This window comes from Ambystoma mexicanum, chromosome 12, assembly GCF_040938575.1.
Source record: "Ambystoma mexicanum isolate Mex_15411 chromosome 12, UKY_AmexF1_1, whole genome shotgun sequence".
NCBI classification, from domain to species: domain Eukaryota; kingdom Metazoa; phylum Chordata; class Amphibia; order Caudata; family Ambystomatidae; genus Ambystoma; species Ambystoma mexicanum.
The window spans coordinates 364,131,098-364,146,214 of record NC_090936.1 but is presented as its reverse complement, the minus strand read 5'-3'; the positions used below and the strand labels follow the sequence as shown (position 1 = coordinate 364,146,214).

The 15,117-nt window shown below is 48.4% G+C and overlaps 1 protein-coding gene and 1 long non-coding RNA gene across 2 annotated transcripts in view; one reads left to right on the top strand and one right to left on the bottom strand.

Annotated features, from left to right (window-relative positions):
- DNAI7 (dynein axonemal intermediate chain 7) overlaps window positions 1–15,117 on the bottom strand; it is a gene marked incomplete in the record, with an annotated part of 1,381,690 nt that overhangs the window by 309,872 nt on the left and 1,056,701 nt on the right.
- The window catches only part of LOC138513543 (uncharacterized), a 382,496-nt gene that overhangs the window by 223,184 nt on the left and 144,195 nt on the right, over window positions 1–15,117 (top strand). The gene's annotated exons all lie outside the window — the stretch shown is intronic.

Genomic DNA, 15,117 nt, shown 5'->3' with positions numbered 1-15,117 from the left:
TGGCGGAATGGTACTTTCCGCCGTGCTTGATGGCGTTAGGTACATGTCCGCTAGGGTCGGAATTCGCGTACCCTTGCGCCATGGTGGTATTTACGGTTTGGCATGGCGCGCGCGCGCGTACTTGGTGCAGTTAGCGTTGGCGTTCACTACGGTGTCGCTAATGGCATCGTACTTTGCGGTGACGGGTCATAGTCGCACCGAGCGCTATTCGATGGCGGTATTGCATTTCCGCCATCGTTTTTCGATTTCCGCAAGGGTCGTAATGAGGGCCAGTATAAGTTATAGATTGTTGGCATTGGGCTTGGTCGCTTCCATAAAATATCAGAGTTTCTCCAAGTTTAAAGCTTTCCAGCTCCTCTTGGCAGTGGAAGTTTGTTCTTTCTGAATCAGGAACTGATCCATTGGCAAGTGGATAGTAAAAGGATTAATTAGATGATTGCTCCAGAGTACCTGAATTGTATCCTAAGTGTAACTAAACAATCATATGCAAGTTGGCAGCTGAGGGAAAGGGGCAGTTTGGAAACTCCACTAAAATAAACCTGGCTCTAGCAAGCTCAGGTGCTGTGCTCATTGACCACTTTGGAATTCTGTCCAGCAGGGCCCATCTTGGGCAGGGTTAGAAGGCATTTTCCGAGTGTATGTCATGGCAGGGGCCAGAATCCCTGGTCTCTCGTCCTATGGGGTCTCCCCTGATGTCTCCCACTGGCCCTCAAAACTCTTCACATTGGCCAAAAAGTAATTCCCCCGACCAATGGCCAAAACTCAAAAGGATTTGTGGTAGTACCGGGACTTCCGTATCAGAGTGATGCTGAACCCCTTAAGGTGGTTCTTCATGATGAATAGAAGAGCCGAAAAGGTGGAGTGTGGAGTCCTCGAACATGAGGCGCCTGGGCCTAAAGGGTGTGTGGCGAGTGCAGGAAGATGAAGAACAGCATGCGGTCAGTAATAGCACAGAGGTTTGGGTGAGGGCATAGGGTGGACATTGCAATAACACTGTAATCTCAAGTTTGCAGTATTTCTGGCACCTTGCTTGATGAGGGTCTCTGCAAGATGTCCCTGTGAAGAGTTGTGCCAGAGCTAAATAATGGAGCAGGGCAAAAACAGAGTCACTCAAAACCCAGTCAGGATTGAATTTACAGGAACAAGCAACCAATCAAGTATCAACTTTCTAGACTTCACTATTTATGTGTCTGGCAACCGTCTGATGACCAAGAAACAGAGGTCAATTCCACGTTATTTGCAAGTAGCTGTCATCACAAACCGGTCATTAAAAATATTCCAAAAGGAGAATTTATTAGGGCACGACGCAACTGAGGAGACCAAAATATTTTCAACTCAGAATGTGCTCTTTTGTCAACCAGGTTTCAAATCAGAGTATATACAGAGAAATGCACACAAATAGCACGAGAGAAAGCACAGAAGATAACTAGAGAACAGACTCTAGTACAAAGACCTAGGGGACAATCCAATACAGACAAAGTTCAATTTATAACTACCTACTGTGAAAATAATCACCAAATAAGAAGAATACTTAAAATAAACTGGCACCTGTTAACATTGGACCCACATATTTGTGATTTTGTGGATGATTTTCCGTCCATAATTTTCAGAAGAGCAAGAACGTTGAAAATGACCTCAGTCCATCATTTCTTCCAGAAGAAAAGAAAGACCAAACACTAACATGGTTACAACAACAGACAATGGGCTTCAGAAAATGTGGCACCTATTCGATGTGCAGATATGCTGTAGAGGGTATGACAATATTTAAGGACCCAAAAGTGATTCAAATCAAGATTCGAGACAATATAAACTGCAGATCCAAATATGTAATTTATGCAATCATATGCACCTGTAAATTGTTATACATAGGTAGCACAATTTGTGACTTGTGGATAAGGATCTGCGAACATTTATCATCGGTTGGTAGCCAGGACATAACATTACCTCTAGCATACCATTGGCAACGTGAGGACCAATTGTGTGATAAAAAGGAAATTCGGTTCATTGGTTTTAAGAAGGTCTCATTAGGACCAAGAGGAGGCAACAAAGAGAAACGCCTGCAACAAGAAGAAGCAAAGCTAATATGTACATTTAGAACAGTAGAAAAAGGACTTAATTCCGATAGCAAGATGTCTTCCTTCCTGTAGAGTCCAAAAGACCTTTTATCTAACTTCAACCTATTCAAGGATGTACCCACTCAAATCTAATATAATGGGAAAGTGTAATTTGCAGTACATGTGTTTTTTAACAATGTGGGACAAAATGTCAACAAGCATATCGTTATGATTATGTTTTGCTGTTTAAATGGAAAATAAGCTTAAGCCATGTTATACAAACCCCAGTCTTGTAACATTCTTAACACTGTTTTGGAAATAATATTGTACCAATATATTGAATAAAAACATAGAATTAAGCTGAACACGACTAGTTAAATTAGACGTAATAAGTACAAAAATGTCCGTTAAAACTAGAGATTCCAACATTACATTAAGATTGATTAATTTTAGCCAAACTCAAGTATATAGCCCTATTTACAAGCTTTAAACGAAGCAAAACGTTAAATTTTTGTACCAATTACCATAAGAAAACCAGTATGGGCAAGACAATTACCATTCAACATGAGCATAATGAAACCAACCCCAAAATATGGCGGCTGTGATAGAAAGAGTAGAAGGACTTAATTGGTTACCGTAGTGACAAAACAAAGAAGGAAGCCGGCTTCTGATGTTGACAGAATGTGGCACCGATGTGACAGGAAGGGCATTGAACTTTTCAGGTAAGCCCTAATCTAGAGTTAGACCCTTTTTTGTGATAACCTATTGGGATTTGATGCGCCATTGGTATAGGAGAAGGAAAGTACTGGGACGTTAATGAAATGTATTTTTCTGCATGCGCGCGCAAGCAGGGGCTAAAAACAAGGTCCCGCAAGTCACATAAACAGACATTCGCGCAACAATAATGGCAATATAAGCATGGCAGCATGTAATCATTAAGCGAGAGAATGACTAAATATATATTAAAAAATTGGCCCAAACTATAGACAATCAAATTGACAAAATAGCTTGTTTTTTCTGTGCGCGCATTCTCAACCCCTTTTACAAGTATCATGTTAACATTCAAACAAAGTGGACAGTTGATAACTCACCAAGTATCTTAACAAATAGAAATCGAAAGGAGAAAAGTAAAAGCAGAGAAATGACAAAGACCAAGTACTACCAACTATGGTTTTGGTTACATTTAGGGATTTAACCCATGAGACAGATGCTGTTAACCACGAGACTGCAAGAGATATCATGATACGATTGGGTAAGAGAAGGCTCTAATCAATATAGACATTTAATAATTGATAACAATAATGCTAAAAGTCAAAATAGTAAATCCGCTTTGAGGAACCTTTTAACAAACTAAAGAAATAACTATTTTGTGTACAAATGCAAATTGATGTTGTGGTAATTAAGAAAACTAACGGTTTACTTCTTTAAATATCTCTCCCAAAACCCCTTGTTCTCTCATCTCACAACCCTACCATTCCAACCCTGACTCCATCCCACATCTATGTGAGTTTAAACAATTGCTTTCAGTCACGATATTTAAATTGATGTTATTATGTATTGGCTTGTATGGAACAAAGCATTATTTTGTTTAAATGAAACGGTTGGACCAACAATGACTTGTATGAAATATGGTACATCACACGCTGTGACATACAATGTATATACTTCATTTTTTAAAAATGTTTTGTTAATTCTATGCTTGCTCAGCTATTGCCCTGATTTGAGAAAGGCAATGTAAATGCCGAAAAGGGCATTTTTTGAACCACATAAATATTACTCAATTAAAAGTTTGAGTAAATTCTGATTGACTCTTTCATTTAAAGACCATCTTTGGCGCAGGCTAATATGTGAAGACAACAACTCAACAGGGAAAAAACAGTCATACTTTATTCATCCTGATTTTAAGAGCTGTTCTTCAGAGGGTGGGTAGGGGGTCTCTTCCCTATGCGAGGGTCTCCTTCAGCCAGGAAAGTATTGCCTGATTCAGTCACTGCTATTCAAACTACAACAGAGAGGAAGGAGCAGAGAGTCTGTATTTCTGCAATAAGTGGGGGGGTGACTGAATTGTGTTCTTGCATTTACACATTTCACACAACATGGTATGATGTATGAGGAAGAATGTCAGACAATTGTGTTTGCTTTGTTTTGATCTGGTTCCAAACTACGAAAAGACTTTTGTTTTGGCCATGCATTGCTTCCTTTGGTTGCCTGGTCATTTTCTACCTTCTTGTGGCACATGGGCTCTTCATAGGGGCAAAAGCTCTAAGGTCTAAAGTTTGAGCATGTAAGGTACAATGGGCCTCACTATAGGTTGGGCGGTGCAGTAAAAATGTGCCGGTAATAGCGTTACTGCTGCATCACCACATGGCCTAATCCCGAGTTTGGGAGAAAGCCAGAGGATTCATCGGCAGCTTTGAGTTGGAGGTGATTGCGCCGTCTTTCTGCCCATTGTTGGCGCAATTACTGCCACAGTAATTGCGCCGGAAATGCCCCATTGAGTTCTATAGACTAAAGGAAAATGGGGACTTACACCATCACTGCCACTTGTGATCCGGCGCTAACACCACCGGACCAAGAGGTGGTAATAGTATTTGCGTTGGGCAGTATTCCAGTGGATTTATCGCTGGGATACCGCCCAATTTATAGTGAGGTCCAATATATGTAAAATAGGAGAAAAGTTATCTTGCCTAAGGTCTGATCATGTACCGTGCATGACATGTCATTTAGGTTTGGGGGTGGGATCCCTGCTTTCTACTCCCTGACTATGGATGGTGTAGGACATTCATTTTGGGGGATAGCTTCCAATTAGAAAGTCTTCATGGTGCGGAACTGTGGGGTTATGGGAATACATTAGGTTTAGAAAGCGTGGCTCACCTAATGTATTGATGCACTTGGAGCTTGATGTGGATTTGATTGGAGAGCTTAAGGTCGGTGAGGTGCAGGAAGAGGTGAATTTACTTCGACAGGACGTCTGGCGGAGCGGAGCGCACTGAGACCCTCGAGAAAGAGGTGAACCCGAACACCGCGGATTGTGCCTCCCATAAGGCCGAATTGCATGCCCTGGTGCAGAGATTGGGCAACTTGGAGAACAGGGCGGAGGAGGCGGAAGGACGCGCCCGACGGAATAACATTTGCATCGTGGGCCTGCCAGAAGGATCAGAGGGCCACGATCCCACGGAGTTCATCGAATCTATGCTGTTTCAGGAGATACCCGGAGGAGCTTTATCTCAGGGATTCGCGGTGGAACGTGCGCATAGAGCTCTGACAAGGAAGCCGCCGCCGGGAAACCCACCGAGGCCAGTAATTGCCAAAATCCTTAATTACCCGGACCGGGAGAGGATACTAGAACACTTCCGCAAGGGTGGAACGATTATACGAGGGGCGGCAAACATAACGGCCTACCCGGACTATACCCTGACTGTGCAGCGTAGCCGTATGAACTTTGGGACGGTAAAGCGGAGATTGAGAGAGGCGGGCCATAAATACACGTTGCTGTATCCGGCAAAATTTCACAAACACAGGACTTTGTTTTTTGAGACTCCGGAGGACGCCATGGGATGGCTCGACGTGCAGGGATGCCCCCTGGAGCCTGACGTTCGGACGGGAAGAGGAGATGGAGGAGATAAGTAGTGCACGAGGAGGGCGCTACAAGATGGCGCGGAATAGGACTCTGGGACTTGATTATAGTCATTTGAGCGGCCTTAGGCAGAGAAGGTCAGACTGTTAAACAATATGTTATGAGCACTGTGACTATTGCTGTTTTTAGGGGAGCCTTGCAGAGCGGATCTCTTTACCCCACTTAGTAACCTTAGTTAAGTGGCCATTAGGGCGACTTCACCCTACTGAGCTCTGGGCATTGGTTGGTGCTTGCAGGGCTAGATGAGGGGGTGCCTGAGTTCCATGGATGGAGCTGGGCAGCAGTTGGGGAGTGTGGTGTTGGGGAAGGGATGGGTAGAGGGGGGGGAGGGAAGTGGGGAGTTTGTGGTGTACATAGTTATGGGAAGTTCGAGTTTGAACATGAGGCTACAAGAAAGAGCTAGAGGGCTGTATCTGTATCGCATGGGCAGGTGGGATTGGCTGCACGGAAGGGGGGAGGATACTTATGAGCTATGGGGATCTTAAGATCGTAACGTGGAATGTCAGGGGACTCAATAGTTATTTAAAGAGGAACAAGGTCATGATGTATTTGAAAAGACAGAAGATTGATATTGCACTGTTGCAGGAGACGCATCTGACGCGGGAAAAGTTGGAGCTGGTGGGGAAGAAGTGGAGAGGTATTGTAGTGGGTTCTCCGTATTCTGCCTACGCTAGGGGAGTGTTGGTCTGGGTGGCACCGCACGTTCCGCTCCAACTTACACAGGAGGTGGTGGATACAGAGGGGAGGATGGTTATATTGAAGGCGCTGGTGGAGAATAAAGAGGTGTGCATTGTAAATACGTATGCCCCCAATCAAAACACGTCGGCATATTTTAGGACTCTGTGTACCAACCTGGGCACGTGTGTGGGTGGGGCGGTTATTTGGGGTGGGGATTTTAATTGTGTGCTGAACCCCAGGGTAGACAGATCTGATGATAAGATTGATAGGCCCACCCAGCAGCCAGGGCATTGCAGACGCTGCTCGACGACTTCGGGCTGGCAGATGTTTGGAGACTGAAACATCCTAATGGGGAGCAGTATTCGCATTACTCAGCCCAGCAACAACTGCATACAAGACTTGATTATTTTTTTGCCACGCCAGATGTGGTGGTAGAGACCACCCAAATAGAATACAAAGCGAGGGTCCTGTCGGACCACTCGCCTCTGGTCCTGGGGTGGCAGTACTGCCGCCCCAGGGCGCGGATACCGACGTGGCGCCTCCGGCTGAGGCGCTCAAGGATCCGGTTTTCAGAGAGGATATCAGAGACGAGATTATACATTATTTCGAAAAGAACACTGGCAGTGTGGATTCGGCGGGCACGCTCTGGGAAGCCTTTAAGGTGGTGTTGCGGGGTGCTGCCATCGCTAAATCAAAGGGCCTGCAGGGTGGGGTCCTGACGGAGCTAGGGGGAGCTGAGGATGAACTGGAAAGGGAACTCAATAGTGGAGGGGGGGATGCGGAGCTAGTACTTAAACTTAAACTACAGCAGCGGTGTGCGGAGCTTTGGGAAAGGCTCTGCAACCTTAACTATAAGAAGTATGTTGAGAGGCAGCATGCAGGTGGGGATAAAACGGGCCGCCTCTTGGCGTGGCTATACAAGAGTGAAACCCCTAGGCCCCCGATTAGGACGATAACCAGAGAGGATGGAGAGGTAGCGGACACCCAAGAAGGAGTCAATGAGGCATTCTTGGATTATTACAGGGCACTATATGAGGACAAAGGGGGGGGGCAGCCGAGAGGGGATAAGGGAAACTTTAAGAGAGATTGGATTACCTAAGATTAGTGCTGAAGAAAGAGAAGAGCTGGATGCACCGTTTACATTGGAGGAGGTGGTGAGGCAGCTGCCCACCAGTAAGACCGCGGGAGCGGACGGACTTCCTAGCAAATTTTATAAAGCATATAGAGAGGAGGTACTCCCCCCCCCCATGCTAGAAATGCTTAATGAATCGTTTGAGGTGGGCCGGTTGCCGGAATCGCTTAGAGAAGCGATTATAATACCGCTCCCTAAGCCTAACAAACCAGGGCATAGCTGCGGCTCCTACAGGCCCTTGTCAATGCTGAACCAGGACGGCAAGATATTTACGGCGGTCCTGGCTAATAGATTGCGGAGAGTTATTAGTAAATTGATACATCCGGACCAAACAGGTTATGTCCCCAGCAGGAATATAACCCACAACCATAGGCGCCTCCACCGGGTGGTTGAATGGGGGAGCAAGAACGAGGGTGAAATGGCGGTTGTGTCCTTAGATGCAGTCAAAGCTTTCGATTCAGTCTGGTGGTCGTTGTTGCTGGAGGTCCTGAGGGAATACGGGATGGGGCCGGGCTACATTAGGTGGGCAAAGTTGCTGTACAGTGAGCCGCTACCTAGGGTACGTACAGGAGTGGTGATATCCGAGAGGTGGCAATTTAGCAGAGGCACCAGACAAGGGTGCCCCTGGTCTCCGATGTTATATATTCTGGCCCTGGAGCCCCTGGCAGTGTACCTTCGGCAACAATATGACATGATAGGCATTGAGGTAGGGGGAGAGAAACACCTAATATCCCTGTATGCTGACGATTTGCTATTATATTTGAAATATCCGGAGGAAAATCTTCAATATATTCTGGAGGTAATGGAAAGGTATGCAGAACTGTCTGGCATAGCGGTGAACCCCCAAAAATCAAGCATATTCCCATTGGGTAGCTACAGAGGAACCCTTCCGGAGCAGTTGCCAGTGTTGCCGATACCATGGGCGGTTGGTTCCTTCCGCTACCTCGGAATAGATGCGTATCACACGGTAGAGGAGGAACATTTGCATAACACAGAGGTGGCTGTGGGAAAAATACGTATACGCATGAGGTTTTGGGAGAAGTTGCCGTTGGCGATGATGGGACGGGGGCGATGCTTAAATGGTGGTCCTGCCTAGGCTCTTACATTTTTTCAGCAATATTCCGTATATGATACCTAAGAAGTTTTTTGCCAAGCTGAATAGTATGTGCAGAGACTTCCTATGGCATGGCACCCGGAATAGAGTGGCGCTATGGAAGTTGCAGAATTTCTATGAGTGGGGGGGTATTAAGCTGCCTAATTTTGAGGACTATTATGTAGCTGGTCAGTTGCAATATGTGGTCAAATGGCTCTCTGATGAGGTAACTCCCGAATTTAGGCTGCTTGGACAGGACTGCACTCCTTTTTACATGAAGGAAATTATTTGGTTGCCTAGGTCAGAAATGAAGGAGCGCCCGTGAATGATGTTGCTGGGGTGGAAGATGTGGCGTAGAGTATGTCGAATGATGGAGGACCCGTACCCGTGTTCCCCGCAGGTGCCGCTGGTTGCTTTGGCAGGGGAAGACAAGCAACTAAAGATGATAATCAGGACCTACTGGGAGTCGGTCAGGCTGGTTACATTGGGGGATGTTTGGCAAGAGGGGACCATTAGGGATTTTGAAGGACTAGGGGAAGAGGCGGGCTTGCATAGGGGCCAGTATGTCACGTACCTAAGGCTGGTGCAGAATATTCGTAAAATCTGGCCTGAGACTGTATTGGCGGAGGAACCAGACGCCACTATGGGGACAATATATGACATATCAGAAGGGGGCATGAGATCTCTAGATTGTATGAGATGGTGATGACCCGGGTTGGAAAGGAGTTGACGCATTTGAGGTTGGATTGGGAAACAGAGGTGGGAGCACAGATGGAGGATGGGATGTGGGAGCGTGCTATGGGATACCACAAGAAGGTGTCAAGAAATGCTAGATTACAACAAATACAGTTGTATATAACGCACAGAGCTTACATGACCCCGATGAGAATATCGAAGTTTGGAAATGCGGGACGACAAGCATGCCCAAAATGCGATAAGGAAAATGCTGATATGACACACATGTTTTGGTCTTGCCCAGTGATTGAGAGTTTCTGGGGAGAAGTGGCGCAAAAACTAGCGGACAAAGGGGTCACGCTCATTATAGATACGGCCTGGGCCTGCCTGTTGGGAGGGTTTCCCAGACCACGGAAACTTAAACATGTTGGGAAATTGAAGGACTTGGCATATGTGCTCGCAAAACGAAGGATTGCCATGGGATGGAAGCAGTGTCATAAGCCACGGGTGGAGGTATGGTGGTGGGAATTGCAGAAATGGGCGGAGGCTGAAACGGTGGTATGGCAGGAGGCAAGTAGCATGTGTGGGGAAGAAGAAGTGGGTACCCTGATGGCATGGAGAGTATTAATAGCAGGACTGTTTGGAACAATAACAGATTCTGCAGACTCAGAAGGAGGTGATACCCTGCCACACGTAGCAGATACGGAAAGTGAAGGACAAACAAGCTCTTGAGGGGGGAGGGATTAGAGGAGCAGTGGTCTTGACTAATTGATGTTCATGTGATTGTTGCAAAAAGCGCTGCCAGTTTGGTTTGTATTGTTTGTTTGTTTTAAAAATTAATTAAAACCGTTTAAAAAAAAATAAAACAAAAAACAAAAACAAAAAAAGAAATGCGGGTGTCTGTTAATATGGGTAAGTGGCCCTCAAGCATCAAAGTCCACACCAAATTCCAAATGCAGTTTCAGGCAAAAGCTGAGGTCGGGTACATGGGTAATCGAAGAGCAGGGAAAACAAAGTGTAGTGGGAACTTGAACAAAATCAAGTAAATACAGAAGCTATGAATCGTATAGTATCAAGAACAACGAACAACTCAGAAGAGCACACTCACTCACCCACACACGCAGAGTTGTTGTTGAGCACCTGCGTCTTTGAAGTGTCATCTTATCCTTTCATTGGCACTTTGGAATACTGTCAGAAATTCCATGTCACATCAGTGCATCGGCAGCACACCAGAGGGCTAGCGTGAACTCCTGGGAACTGTAGTACCTTTTGTAGGGTGCCCATTTAAGTGACTGTGCTACGCACACTGTCGCATGATGCTTATCGAATAAAGAGGGGCCCCTGCTGCGCATGTGCCAGTTAGAGAAGGGGACCCATGAAGCATACACTGTGTCCGTGTCGTTCCTCATTGCTCCGGGCCTGACCTGGACCAGGCCAATCATCACACTGGCGACGAGGCGGGTCATCCCACCTGTGCGCCAGCAATGCGTTCCTGCCCACTGCAGGGCCCTGGCTGGCCGGCCCACTCTGGCAGCCTCACGCCTCCTCCTCCAGCTCCTGTGCCTCACGGCCTGGGCTCCCAGAAGCACCAGACGCCGGAGGTAACTGAGGGAGGGGCACATCACCTCGCTCCAGTCCCTGGAGCAGGGATTTTAAAATAAAAAAAACGGAAAAGGAAAGAAACGTGTGCAGGGCCCCCAGGCTCTCTCCAGCACTTGCCCTGTGGTGCGCACATCACGCGGCACCCAGCTTTTATCTGAGGCATAGCCCATCCACCAGCACCACGTGCTCCAAGCAGCTTGCTGGGGACAGTCCTCCAGCACCACGTGCTGCTATCACAGTTTGGATTGCAGCTCCCAAAAGGAGTGATTGTGCACCCAAGCAGGCTGCCACCACCCTGGGGGGGTTGGCGGTGGACAGGGTTTCACAGGGTTGCAGCTCCTGAGGTGCCTGCTTGTGAGCCCTTGGCCGCACATTTGACTTTGCCAATGCATCTCTAGCCCAGGTAACCCCTGGGCCTACTGCGGCCAGGGAGCACCACCATAGTGCATCTTGGGGGTGGAAGACGAAGCACCTGCGGCTCCCAGAATGCCACCCTCATCGGCACATCTCGCTCCATTCCATTGCAAGAATTCGATGTTCCTGGGGCCCAGATGGATTGCATGGGTGAAGAGCCTGGACATGTTCTTCAAGGCCACAGATGAGGACAATGATGAGACAATGACGTCCATAATGCTTTACTCGGCTGGGCGGGGTGTCCACAACATCTTTCAGACTCTGCGGCCCGCATACAACTCATTTACCGCTGCCAATGCAGCTCTGTTGGAGTATTTTGCGAACATGGACTATGAGAGGACCCTCATGAGGACTTCTGTACAAAAGGACGGGGTGTCTGTTGACGCATTTCACAGTAGGCTATGGCGTATGTCGGTGGCATGTGCTTGGCCTAACGTGGAGCATGTGGTGCGCTAGCAAGTTATACAAGGCTGCCTTGCGGTCAAATTGAGGCACCAGATACTGCATGTGCCCGGGATCACGCTAATGCGCATCCTAGAACTGGGGAGGTCCCACAAGCTGGCGGATGTTCGGGTGAGCAATATGTGTTTGGCGATGAAGGCTGTCAACGTGGAGGATGCCTACGCAGTAAGGCAGGGGCAGTTTCAACGAGGTGACAGGTGCCAGCAGTGGAGCAGGAAAGAAGAAAAAGTGGGGCAGACAGTTCCATGCCTTAACTGCGGTCACGACCTGCCCCATCTCAAAGACTGGCCATTGATGGGCCCCGTTTTGCGGACGCTGTGGCATAGCGAACCACTTCATGCACGTCTGCAGGGCGCTGGCATCGTCGACGAGGAGCAGGCGTTCATGAGGCCAGTGACACAGCAGTTGCAACACAAGGTGGCCCAAGTGGAACAACTGAGAGCAGAGGACGAACCCGAGGAAGAAGATGAGGAGGATGTGTTTTTTTGTCTCGAGCATGCCTGTGCTGAAATGGTCAGGACAGCACCAGCCCAAGTGTGTGGTCCGTATTTGTGACTCCCCTGTCCCCGTACTGATTGACACTGGAGCCTCCGTGAGCATCACGACGGCGGACCATTACCGGCAATTGAACAATGCCCCACCCCTAAGCAAGATGAAGGTGTGCATTTTCACGTTCGGAAGGGGAAGCACCCACTGCCCCTGGAAGGTGTGTTTGTGGCCTGTGCATATATGCATGCGTTCTGTTTGTTGTTTGTTTGACAATATAAAAAGGGAGGGGTGTAGTGTGCCCCTTTAAGTGACTGTGCTACGCACACTGTCACGTGATGCTCATCTAATAACGGTGGGCCCCTGCAGTGCATGCGCCAGTTGGAGCAGGGGACCCGTGAAGCATACACTGTGTCCGCGTTGTCCTTCATTGCTCTGGACCGGACCTGGACCAGGCCCATCATCACACCTTTGATCTGGCAGGCTCTGCAAGGGTTAGTGTGAACTCCTGGGAATTGTAGTCCTTCAATCTAGCAGTCTCCGCGGGGCTCAACAAGTCCTGAATGCAGTGGTGTGCAGCGGCACATTTGAGTGTGCCCTGACAGTACTCCTCCACCCCCGTAAGGGGCGACCTCCAGGCAGCTGATGACCCATCCAGTGAAAGAAAAGTGCCATCAGCAGAGAAGCATGGACTTTCATGACGGGTTAAATTGCTTGAGGGATCTCAGTAATGTGAATGCTGTGAGGAAGTACTGACTGGCGCACCTCCCATGGAACTACAAATCTCTTATCTGGTTAAAATCGGTAGCGGGCCTGACGCTGCTCCGCTGGCCGCGGGTAGTTCCAGATGAATTGCCAGATTGAATTTACAGGGCCGATTTGAGTATCCAAAGACACAGATGCTTCTTTTGTGTAACCAGTTTTCTGTATTGCTATTGCAGGTTCTGGGTACATTCCCACTGGTCCACAGCCCGTTAAGGTCTTTCTTTGAATTTCAAGTACTTCTCCAAGGGCTATCAGCAGATGCAAGGTGCTAACTAGTTACGTTTTCCCTCTGCAGAAAAATATTCCCTTTCTTACATGGATAGATATCCTTCTTAAAATGTCTCTTACTTTCTATTTCATAGGCTGTTTCACTTGGAAAGTAGGTTGCCTTTATGAGCATTACCCCCAGAGCGTGATGCTCTCCCATTTTGGCCAGTACTCGGCCTCTGGGGTTGGTTAGGGCTCACAGCATTGGTAAACACCTCTGAGGCTGGTGATGGACTGGGGATCTAGAGGGTTTCTCTGCATACCCAGTGTGGGGCATGCATCACAAGCAGGTTGCAGCTCCCAGCCCTTAAGGTCACCAGAGTGCCATCACCCAGCCCCCAACATGGGACTTCATCACAACAGGTAATACGGCATGACTATTAAAGCCTACTTCAAAGCCATCCACTTCAAAACTGCATCTTACCTTCATGACAAACTCAAACCCCTCAACCACACAAACACCAGACAAGCCAGCCATCATCATCATCTACACATTTCACCCTGCAAACTCACTTGCATCCAAAAACAAGCATTTATAGACTGGTCTCCCAAGGCATGGAGCACCCTACTTCTCGACATATGCACTGCATCCTCCATCACCACTTTCAGAAAGAGACACAAAACATACCTGTTTTTCCGACTCCCCCCCCCCTACACCGGCTCCAAAGAAAGATGGTGGACTTCATCTGGAGGGGGAAGAAAGCGTGCATTCCACGGAGAACAATGATGGCCAGCACGAGACTGTGAGGCCTGGGGGTACCCGACCTCCGTAAATACCAAATGGCGGCGCAACTAGCCCACCTCCAAGCATGGGGGCTTGCTACAGGTCGGCCGAAATGGGTGGAAATCGAACAATCCTGCCTCACTCTCCCCCTTCGCTTCCTCCCGTTCCTACCTACAGCCTTACGTCGAAGTTAGCCGGGCACTTTAACAGCCACAAAACAAACGATAAGGGCTTGGGAGTGGGCTTGCAGACACCGTGGTATCCCAGGAGGCCTGAGTGCGCTCTCCCCAATCTTCCTCAACCCAGCCTTTTCCTCCAGGGCCTACCCCAAAAACTTTAGAAACTGGGTCGCAGGGGGCCTCACCACTCTGGGACAACTCTTCGAGGGGGATTCCCCCCTAACCTTTGAACGCTGCAAGATGACTTTCCAGTTAGCGGAAACGGATAGGTATTCTTACGCCCAACTTAGGCACTGGTGCTCCCACCCGCAGACCCGTGCGGGGGCCACGAGACCCCTCACCTCACTAGAGCTGACGGTGAACGACCTACCGGCCCGGGGAAGGATCTCTGCCCTATATAGATTGCTGCAGGAGGACCCCCTCCAGTTTAGGCCTTCCTACATGTCTCAATGGGAAACGGACCTCGGACATTGAGGACCACACGTGGGTGGATATATGGACAAGAACGCGGATGACATCCCGCTGCATTACCAACCGGTAGTGTGCCCATAAGATACTCCTGCGCTGGTACTATCCCCCTCTACGCCTTCACCACTTCCAACCGGCACTAGACCCCCACTGTTGGCGACTTTGCGGCCTTCCAGGATCCTACTTCCACATGTGGTGGACCTGCCCCCGAGTGAAGGAGTTCTGGACCCTTTGCTTAGCTACCATAAAGGATGTCACCCAGGTGACCATTTCGCTCACGCCCGAACAGGTCCTCCTAGGGATTCCACTGCCAGGTTCATACCCGCGGTCGGGGAGAAGAGCTGCCCTGGTGTCCCAGTTCTTGTTAGCGGCTAAGATCACGGTGGCCCGCACCTGGAAGTCTGCTGACGGACCCTTGATGGCCCTTTGCTGGGTTAAACCCTGGGATATTTTGATAGCCGAGAGGGTCACGGCGGCCAAA